Below are 12,320 nucleotides of genomic sequence, written 5' to 3' on the forward strand. Positions count from 1 at the left end.
GGGCACCTTGGTGCTCCCCTATTCTTACTTTGCTCTACTAACAACCCAAATACTATTCCCGGTCTTCCTTTCATCATATGGCAACTTGTAGTAAAATTCATATCAGATCCATTCACTTTTTCTCAAGTAATTGTCCACACATAAGGAAAATGCTTGTTCCAGACATCTTTTTGGCCTCTAATTCAAAAATACTTCAAGTCTTAATCAACAAAATCAATCCAAGTCTTCTTTTTGTGATGAAGCACCTTGTAAAACAGTCATATTCAAAGAGATCACTTTATTAATACATGTAATAGTCAAATTATTGTCTGGACTTCAGGAAAATGCATGTTTCTGGCCCCCTTTTGGCCCCTAACTTCTAAAATGTTCATATCTTAACTCCCAAAATCAATACCAGTCTGAGTATTGTCATGTAGAATATTGTGGAATACTGTCATATTCATTCATATTCTTTAATTGGAGTTATACATTTAAATTTGATAAAATGCTTATTTTTGGCCTTTTTCAGGTTCATAATTCAAAACCGGTTAGAACCATTAGCCACAGAATCAATATCAACCTTCCTTTTGCAGTTTGTAGCCTTGTTAGTAAATCTTGTAAAAATCAACAAACCAAAGTTCAAGTTATTGAGCCAAAACAGAATGTCTATGGATGACCCAGACAATGAAGACATTGACAATGGCAACAAAGCATCATACCATTATACAACCACAAAATTTTTGCACTTGATTAAAACCATTTATTATACCATAAGTGATATCTGCAGTCCACTTTTCAGAATTTTGTCAAAAACATCAGATAAAATATTCAGGATATTAAACTCACAGATACACATTGATCAGCAGACACTGGTTCCGCTCCACACTGTGGCTTTATTTCACCAATTAATCAGGGAATACTTCTCCTTGCTGAAAAAAGTTTTAGTTGCATGAATCCAGTAACAATCAGGTACTATTTGTTAAAACAAATATTTGATCTTTATATAATGCAAGCACTTGTCTTAAGAAATTTAATCAACTTCAGTCAGGTCTCCAACTTATAAAGTTTGTAATGGTGAACAGATATAGTTTAAATTTCTTTACACTACATACTGGTAGTTCTCCTTTAGGACTTAAGCATTCATAAATACTGTTAACAACAGTATACCATTCTGACTATGGTTGTACTTCTACATAGAATCACATATTTTGATGTCATTACATTAATATCACAAGTCACTTTCCTCATGGTTGTTGTAGTACAGAATTCAAAACAGGGAAGTATTCAATATGTTGCATCCAGTTTTAGGCCAATAAAAAAATCACACATCAATTCATTATCAATTTTACTATTCAAAGATGCTTGTCTTAAAATAACATTACCATTGCCAAGATTAAGAAAGCAGGGAAAAACAGAAGCTTCCAAGTGTGATAGGGTTAACAGCACATTTCTTATGGTTGACACTCAATTTATTCGATTTCATATTCTAATTTGATATTCAGTTCTCCAGTTTAGTCAACTGTGAACTAACAAACCATCAAGAACATTAATATTGCCCAGGAATAGTTCTACTTTAATCAACAATGAAATGCTTTGCAGGACACAGCTTGATACAAACACAGAGGTCAAATCTGGAACAGCTAGGGAAAATATGGACACACTTATTCAAACTTGATACAACTTTGAACTTAAGATTACTATTAGATATTTAACACAGGATAAATATATGACCAGAATCTTAGTTCCTACTTTTTGGCCCTTATTCTTAATCGGTTTCAGTTAAAACCTCAAAGGGCACCTTGTAGTTTCGGGCACCTTGGTGCTCCCCTATTCTTACTTTGCTCTACTAACAACCCAAATACTATTCCCGGTCTTCCTTTCATCGTATGGCAACTTGTAGTAAAATTCATATCAGATCCATTCACTTTTTCTCAAGTAATTGTCCACACATAAGGAAAATGCTTGTTCCAGACATCTTTTTGGCCTCTAATTCAAAAATACTTCAAGTCTTAATCCACAAAATCAATCCAAGTCTTCTTTTGGTGATGAAGCACCTTGTAAAACAGTCATATTCAAAGAGATCACTTTATTAGTACATGTAATAGTCAAATTATTGTCTGGACTTCAGGAAAATGCATGTTTCTGGCCCCCTTTTGGCCCCTAACTTCTAAAATGTTCATATCTTAACTCCCAAAATCAATACCAGTCTGAGTATTGTCATGTAGAATATTGTGGAATACTGTCATATTCATTCATATTCTTTAATTGGAGTTATACATTTAAATTTGATAAAATGCTTGTTTTTGGCCTTTTTCAGGTTCATAATTCAAAACCGGTTAGAACCATTAGCCACAGAATCAATATCAACCTTCCTTTTGCAGTTTGTAGCCTTGTTAGTAAATCTTGTAAAAATCAACAAACCAAAGTTCAAGTTATTGAGCCAAAACAGAATGTCTATGGATGACACAGACAATGAAGACATTGACAATGGCAACAAAGCATCATACCATTATACAACCACAAAATTTTTGCACTTGATTAAAACCATTTATTATACCATAAGTGATATCTGCAGTCCACTTTTCAGAATTTTGTCAAAAACATCAGATAAAATATTCAGGATATTAAACTCACAGATACACATTGATCAGCAGACACTGGTTCCGCTCCACACTGTGGCTTTATTTCACCAATTAATCAGGGAATACTTCTCCTTGCTGAAAAAAAGTTTTAGTTGCATGAATCCAGTAACAATCAGGTACTATTTGTTAAAACAAATATTTGATCTTTATATAATGCAAGCACTTGTCTTAAGAAATTTAATCAACTTCAGTCAGGTCTCCAACTTATAAAGTTTGTAATGGTGAACAGATATAGTTTAAATTTCTTTACACTACATACTGGTAGTTCTCCTTTAGGACTTAAGCATTCATAAATACTGTTAACAACAGTATACCATTCTGACTATGGTTGTACTTCTACATAGAATCACATATTTTGATGTCATTACATTAATATCACAAGTCACTTTCCTCATGGTTGTTGTAGTACAGAATTCAAAACAGGGCAGTATTCAATATGTTGCATCCAGTTTTAGGCCAATAAAAAAATCACACATCAATTCATTATCAATTTTACTATTCAAAGATGCTTGTCTTAAAATAACATTACCATTGCCAAGATTAAGAAAGCAGGGAAAAACAGAAGCTTCCAAGTGTGATAGGGTTAACAGCACATTTCTTATGGTTGACACTCAATTTATTCGATTTCATATTCTAATTTGATATTCAGTTCTCCAGTTTAGTCAACTGTGAACTAACAAACCATCAAGAACATTAATATTGCCCAGGAATAGTTCTACTTTAATCAACAATGAAATGCTTTGCAGGACACAGCTTGATACAAACACAGAGGTCAAATCTGGAACAGCTAGGGAAAATATGGACACACTTATTCAAACTTGATACAACTTTGAACTTAAGATTACTATTAGATATTTAACACAGGATAAATATATGACCAGAATCTTAGTTCCTACTTTTTGGCCCTTATTCTTAATCGGTTTCAGTTAAAACCTCAAAGGGCACCTTGTAGTTTCGGGCACCTTGGTGCTCCCCTATTCTTACTTTGCTCTACTAACAACCCAAATACTATTCCCGGTCTTCCTTTCATTGTATGGCAACTTGTAGTAAAATTCATATCAGATCCATTCACTTTTTCTCAAGTAATTGTCCACACATAAGGAAAATGCTTGTTCCAGACATCTTTTTGGCCTCTAATTCAAAAATACTTCAAGTCTTAATCCACAAAATCAATCCAAGTCTTCTTTTGGTGATGAAGCACCTTGTAAAACAGTCATATTCAAAGAGATCACTTTATTAGTACATGTAATAGTCAAATTATTGTCTGGACTTCAGGAAAATGCATGTTTCTGGCCCCCTTTTGGCCCCTAACTTCTAAAATGTTCATATCTTAACTCCCAAAATCAATACCAGTCTGAGTATTGTCATGTAGAATATTGTGGAATACTGTCATATTCATTCATATTCTTTAATTGGAGTTATACATTTAAATTTGATAAAATGCTTGTTTTTGGCCTTTTTCAGGTTCATAATTCAAAACCGGTTAGAACCATTAGCCACAGAATCAATATCAACCTTCCTTTTGCAGTTTGTAGCCTTGTTAGTAAATCTTGTAAAAATCAACAAACCAAAGTTCAAGTTATTGAGCCAAAACAGAATGTCTATGGATGACCCAGACAATGAAGACATTGACAATGGCAACAAAGCATCATACCATTATACAACCACAAAATTTTTGCACTTGATTAAAACCATTTATTATACCATAAGTGATATCTGCAGTCCACTTTTCAGAATTTTGTCAAAAACATCAGATAAAATATTCAGGATATTAAACTCACAGATACACATTGATCAGCAGACACTGGTTCCGCTCCACACTGTGGCTTTATTTCACCAATTAATCAGGGAATACTTCTCCTTGCTGAAAAAAAGTTTTAGTTGCATGAATCCAGTAACAATCAGGTACTATTTGTTAAAACAAATATTTGATCTTTATATAATGCAAGCACTTGTCTTAAGAAATTTAATCAACTTCAGTCAGGTCTCCAACTTATAAAGTTTGTAATGGTGAACAGATATAGTTTAAATTTCTTTACACTACATACTGGTAGTTCTCCTTTAGGACTTAAGCATTCATAAATACTGTTAACAACAGTATACCATTCTGACTATGGTTGTACTTCTACATAGAATCACATATTTTGATGTCATTACATTAATATCACAAGTCACTTTCCTCATGGTTGTTGTAGTACAGAATTCAAAACAGGGCAGTATTCAATATGTTGCATCCAGTTTTAGGCCAATAAAAAAATCACACATCAATTCATTATCAATTTTACTATTCAAAGATGCTTGTCTTAAAATAACATTACCATTGCCAAGATTAAGAAAGCAGGGAAAAACAGAAGCTTCCAAGTGTGATAGGGTTAACAGCACATTTCTTATGGTTGACACTCAATTTATTCGATTTCATATTCTAATTTGATATTCAGTTCTCCAGTTTAGTCAACTGTGAACTAACAAACCATCAAGAACATTAATATTGCCCAGGAATAGTTCTACTTTAATCAACAATGAAATGCTTTGCAGGACACAGCTTGATACAAACACAGAGGTCAAATCTGGAACAGCTAGGGAAAATATGGACACACTTATTCAAACTTGATACAACTTTGAACTTAAGATTACTATTAGATATTTAACACAGGATAAATATATGACCAGAATCTTAGTTCCTACTTTTTGGCCCTTATTCTTAATCGGTTTCAGTTAAAACCTCAAAGGGCACCTTGTAGTTTCGGGCACCTTGGTGCTCCCCTATTCTTACTTTGCTCTACTAACAACCCAAATACTATTCCCGGTCTTCCTTTCATCATATGGCAACTTGTAGTAAAATTCATATCAGATCCATTCACTTTTTCTCAAGTAATTGTCCATACATAAGGAAAATGCTTGTTCCAGACATCTTTTTGGCCTCTAATTCAAAAATACTTCAAGTCTTAATCCACAAAATCAATCCAAGTCTTCTTTTTGTGATGAAGCACCTTGTAAAACAGTCATATTCAAAGAGATCACTTTATTAGTACATGTAATAGTCAAATTATTGTCTGGACTTCAGGAAAATGCATGTTTCTGACCCCCTTTTGGCCCCTAACTTCTAAAATGTTCATATCTTAACTCCCAAAATCAATACCAGTCTGAGTATTGTCATGTAGAATATTGTGGAATACTGTCATATTCATTCATATTCTTTAATTGGAGTTATACATTTAAATTTGATAAAATGCTTGTTTTTGGCCTTTTTCAGGTTCATAATTCAAAACCGGTTAGAACCATTAGCCACAGAATCAATATCAACCTTCCTTTTGCAGTTTGTAGCCTTGTTAGTAAATCTTGTAAAAATCAACAAACCAAAGTTCAAGTTATTGAGCCAAAACAGAATGTCTATGGATGACCCAGACAATGAAGACATTGACAATGGCAACAAAGCATCATACCATTATACAACCACAAAATTTTTGCACTTGATTAAAACCATTTATTATACCATAAGTGATATCTGCAGTCCACTTTTCAGAATTTTGTCAAAAACATCAGATAAAATATTCAGGATATTAAACTCACAGATACACATTGATCAGCAGACACTGGTTCCGCTCCACACTGTGGCTTTACTTCACCAATTAATCAGGGAATACTTCTCCTTGCTGAAAAAAAGTTTTAGTTGCATGAATCCAGTAACAATCAGGTACTATTTGTTAAAACAAATATTTGATCTTTATATAATGCAAGCACTTGTCTTAAGAAATTTAATCAACTTCAGTCAGGTCTCCAACTTATAAAGTTTGTAATGGTGAACAGATATAGTTTAAATTTCTTTACACTACATACTGGTAGTTCTCCTTTAGGACTTAAGCATTCATAAATACTGTTAACAACAGTATACCATTCTGACTATGGTTGTACTTCTACATAGAATCACATATTTTGATGTCATTACATTAGTATCACATGTCACTTTACTCATGGTTGTTGTAGTACAGAATTCAAAACAGGGCAGTATTCAATATGTTGCATCCAGTTTTAGGCCAATAAAAAATCACACATCAATTCATTATCAATTTTACTATTCAAAGATGCTTGTCTTAAAATAACATTACCATTGCCAAGATTAAGAAAGCAGGGAAAAACTGAAGCTTGCAAGTGTGATAGGGTTAACAGCACATTTCTTATGGTTGACACTCAATTTATTCGATTTCATATTCTAATTTGATATTCAGTTCTCCAGTTTAGTCAACTGTGAACTAACAAACCATCAAGAACATTAATATCGCCCAGGAATAGCTCTACTTAAATCAACAATGAAATATTTTGCAGGACACAGCTTGATACAAACACAGAGGTCAAATCTGGAACAGCTAGGGAAAATATGGACAAACTTATTCAAACTTGATACAACTTTGAACTTAAGATTACTATTCGATATTTAACACAGGATAAGTATATGACCAGAATCTTAGTTCCTACTTTTTGGCCCTTATTCTTAATCGGTTTCAGTTAAAACCTCAAAGGGCACCTTGTAGTTTCGGGCACCTTTGTGCTCCCATATTCTTACTTTGCTCTACTAACAACCCAAAATACTGTTCCCAGTCTTCCTTTCATTATATGGCAACTTGTAGTAAAATTTATATCAGATCCATTCACTTTTTCTCATGTAATTGTCCGGACATAAGGAAAATGCTTGTTCCAGACATCTCTTTGGCCTCTAATTCAAAAATACTTCAAGTCTTAATCCCAAAAATCAATCCAAGTCCTCTTTTGGTGATGAAGCACCTTGTAATACAGATTCAAAGAGATCACTTTATTAATAGTCAAATTATTGTCTGGACTTCAGGAAAATGCATGTTTCTGGCCCCCTTTTGGCCCCTAACTTCTCAAATGTTCAAATCTTAACTCCCAAAATCAATACCAGTCTGAGAATTGTCATGTAAAATATTGTGGAATACTGTCAGTCTTTCATATTCTTTAGAAAATCTCAATAATAATTGATGACTCATCATATGATTTTGAATTAAGAGGTAAAGTGATGGGTTCTCTGCACAGGCAGACCAGTACTATTTCTCATTTTCAGGTTGCCCTTTCGTGTATCCTACTTAAGTAAATACTTCCGGACACTATGATTGGACAAATTTTTTTTTATTAATTTGAGACTCTAACATTATCATACTTTAAAACTGCATAACATTTTTTGTAAACTATTTTATATAAATATATTTATATTAATTTAATTCATGTGCCTTTCATAGAAATAGGGAACTTTGATATTAAACATCATCCGCTTAAAATATCAAAGTAAGATGACTGTTATGCTATGACTTTGCTCACATTTTAAGTAAGGGAAATGAAGATAATGACTGGAAAAGTCAGTTAATAGTTACATTATTATTTAAAAAGGTCAATTTTTCAAAAGTTTTACTATTGTTGTCTATAAAAGAAATAAATAGTACTGTTTAACCTAAATCCAGGAGCCGTCAGGGTGCGAATTCTAACACTTTTCAAGTTGTGGGACATATTTTTCTGTAACTTTTCTGCCAATTTGTGGTATTGTACAAATAATTAATCTAATTGATTCCAGTAAAAAGTGTGACTTGGTGGATTACATAAAAAATGGACCAGTATTGCAGTAACCAATCGTTGGGACTTTTAAATTAAGTAAACTCACAGTTTAATTATTCACTTTCCTTATCCTGAAATCAAAATTATAAATTAACAAATATGGTATATGTATGCTCATGAAATCAGTATGACTCACCACGGCTTGTTTATTGACATTCAATATAAAAAAAAAATACTGAGGCATGAACAATGGAACAGTTCAAACATATAAAAATCCCAATATATGGCCCTGAACATGGAAACAGGTTATAAGTTTCCCATTTTTTCTTTTCTTTCTTTTCCTTTTTTTGTTTAGTTTTGTTTTGTTTTATCATAGGGCCACTACTTGCGGTGATGCATATAAAAATATGTACCTGTTTGTTCTCATTTTTTTCATGATTTTAACTTTAAAAATTGTGTGAAACTAAGCATTTTTGAGAAACACCCAGCTTGTACAGAGTAGTGAAATCCAGTGAGGATCTGAAGCTTAAAGCATGCACTTCACACTTTTTTTTTCAAGTATTTCACATATTTACATGTAAGCCCTTTACTACCAACAATCAACATCATCTAGTTTCACCTATTATTTTTATATTTTACTAAATCAGACTGGGCCTACTTTTGAGTACAAAACAGTGCACCTCAATGGCATACAATGTAGATCTGTAGTGTAACCTATTCTTGGGTCAATGACAATGGGACTAAGAATTCAGACACATTGAATAATTCTCAATCATTAACAGACCAGATTTTCCTAGGTCAAGAAACATGGTGAAAAATGGCAAAATCAGAAGTAAATATATAGTAAGAGTAATCAAGGGAACCAAGGTTATAGCAGTAATCAAAAGAATGTAATCCAGGGACAAAGACCAGACATGGAAAACAATAATACACAACAAAGAACACAAAGTAGCTAAAATCATACAAAATAACAAAGGCAAATGAGCAACTCGGAAAAATGAATCGTAACATTAAAACCTTGCATTGAAAAATCAGAATTCCGATATAAAGTGAAGTCAGGTCTGTCTATAAGTAGATTGGTGCACAGTATAACAACAAAATGTTTCCCAGAGCACAGCTAGCATTATAATTTAGAAATGTGTATATGTTGCTTTCCTAGATGGCAGGAGAGCATCAGTTACAGTATGGGGTAAGGGTTAAAGCAGTTATGGGTTAAAGGCAAATTAAGCCAAATCAATGACAATTGTTATATTCATACTCACAGTGTTATTGTAGTAAATCAACATTAAATCAATAAGTCACTTTGTTTCAGAATTCTTGAAAGTGTGAGACAGGGTGCACTTTTTTCTTGTAATATTTAGTCTTTGTTAATCTATTGTATGATACTGAATGTTCAAATTCTTATACCGTTATTATTAATATTGTTAGCTGTACCCTTATCCCAGATGATATATTATGCATCAGAAATGATGAGGCTACTGTCCAATTTATGCTGGATGTCTGCTTCAGTAATTCATAAGAAAGTAGCTTGTTAGTGCAAACAAATCTTTTAATCATTTTTTATTGAATATAAGACCTGTTGCAATAAACTATGTATAGAAAATAAGTGGAGACATTTTATTTGTGTTAAAAGTTAAACTCATGAAGGTATTGAACTGAACTAGCATTTCAAATCTTGATAGTATTGCACAATAGCTGCAACTTTGACATTTGCAAATTTCTGTTACAGTGAAATTAGTACCTGGTATAATTTTATTAAGAAATTGTTATGTGACATTCTTGAACTATCAGTGAAGTATTGTTCCATTTGTGGTTGAAGATACAGAGATCAGTTAGCACATATTTCCTACATAGTTGTTCACACATTAACATTTTTGATACATGGTCAGACATAATAATTGAGAAATTACCAGGCACTTTCATGTTATAATGATGGGATTTGTACTAAATCTTATCAGGAAAACAGACGCCAACTGATCTAAAAGACTGGGAACCCACTTAATTAAGGATAGACATTTCAACATATAACTACCAAAATAACACTCCACGGGTTATTCTAAGATATCGCTCCACCGCTGATCATACTCCATGTCAAATATGTGATATTTACTTTAAATATGACATGGGCGAATAACAATATTAATGCTATTTAAACTGCATTGAACTGCAAGATTTCAATGATTATATGATATTAACTATTTAAATTTTGACGCAGAGAGCTGGACTATATCATCAAATTGACCTGAACATTCACAGGGAGGAAAGCTCAATCGAGATTTGCCAATTTATTTCACTCATTCTGACCCTTCTAATGAAGAAGTTGGGAGGTTCTAATGACAGATTTTCGAAGGTGCAATGTACATTTTTGTGTAGTAAGTATAGATTACAGTGGCAGATCCAGGGGAGGGCACCCCTCCTTTTTATTGGAAAATGTCATGTGTGATTAATTGAACTTCCGTACATAAAATGCAAGCACAGTGTACATATACGTTAATTACTGCATGTACATGTCCATAAATAAAATAAAATGGTAAACATACTTGTACATACTTGTAGCAAACTTATCATTGAAACTATTTTCCATTTTTCATCATATTCAGTAGGTTATCTTGAACTATCAAACAGGAGGGCCCCCTAGTGAAAATAAACACTGGAATTCCACTGGAATTCCATTAGTATACCAGTGGGCAATTTCACCCAAATTCATTCAGAATTTCACTGGAATTCCAGTGAAATTTCCACTGTTATTTGGTTTAATTTCCAGTGGAATCCACTGAAATTACAGTAAAAATTTGGGCAAAATGCCCAATGGAATTTCTACTGGAATTCACTGTAATTCAGTTGAAATTCAAGTGGAATTCTACTGTAGTTTACTGGTCTGTGTCCTATGGAAAGTCCAGTGGAACCCACTATACACTCCACTGAAATTTACTCGAACTGAAATATGCTCCTGTAGGGATTATGGTTGTATATTCTAGTAAATTTGCAGTTTAATATTCATGTTATTGTCAACAACAAATATTAAAAGTGATACATGTGAGAACAGGAAAAAGAATTGATCACTAAAATTATTTCATTGGGAACTTAATTCAGTGTTAAAAAGTTAAGTTTCTGCCTATCTGGAAAAAAATTAAAATACCCACAAAAAATCATATTCAATAAAAAGCATGATGGTCTGAAAGTTTGTTTACTCTGACTGAGGTTCATTTGATTATATATATAATGCAAGTTACAAGAAAAAAATACTATCTTCATTTAGATTAAACTATAAAAAGTATATTTTTCTAATATTTTTCACTGATATAACTTAAGGAAAAGTTTACCTTACAGTTAAAATGGAAAAGTTTAAAATCTTTCAAGTTGCTTTTGAAGAATGCAAGCCAGTTTATTGATGCTTATTACATATGAGTTAAATGATATCTAAACATTTCATTTAATTACTGTGAAAGTACTATTGTTCCTGGGGTACCAATTTTCGTGGTTTTCGTGGGAAGGTCAATCCACGAAATTTGGTTCCAATCAAATAGGATATTTCCATTGATGTGTATACTGAAAACCTAAAACAACGAATTCAAGAATCCACAAACTTGTGTTTCTTCCCTTATCCAAGGAAATTGGTTTCCACAAATTTAAGTACTTTCACAGTAAGTGATTTTTTTCTGCAAATATTTATAATTAAAAGAATAAATAAATAAAAACAACTTATCTAAAGAGAGTGCCCAACTGCTATCCCTTGATGTCAGCCAATAACCCTTCTGAGTGCCAAAATTTTAATTCAGAAAACCCACATAATAATATGTCATTCCTCACAAAAAATACTTCCTTCTTATTTCTGAAGAAAATTAATTTACTTATTGTTGTACCTTAGTTGATACAAAGAAATCATTTTATTTTCAGTAGATGTACATGTATTTAAATAAAAGTTCAATAACCAGCAGAAACTTTGTTTTACAATTTTTGTTTTTTTGTTCTGGTTTTCAATTGTATGTATTTCCCCATGCAGGTCCGGGTGTTAAAAGAATAGGCCTGCAGCAGCGCTAAGCTTGTCGTAAAAGGGGACTAAATAGTGCTCAGAAACCTAGCCAGGGGCTAGGGTGCTCTGCCCACAAAGCAACTGGGATGTGTGCCCCAGGTGGT

The sequence above is a fragment of the Perna viridis genome, chromosome 14 (genome assembly GCF_037379345.1).
Source record: "Perna viridis isolate PV_CMFRI_1.1 ecotype Kerala chromosome 14, ASM3737934v1, whole genome shotgun sequence".
NCBI lineage: Eukaryota > Metazoa > Mollusca > Bivalvia > Mytilida > Mytilidae > Perna > Perna viridis.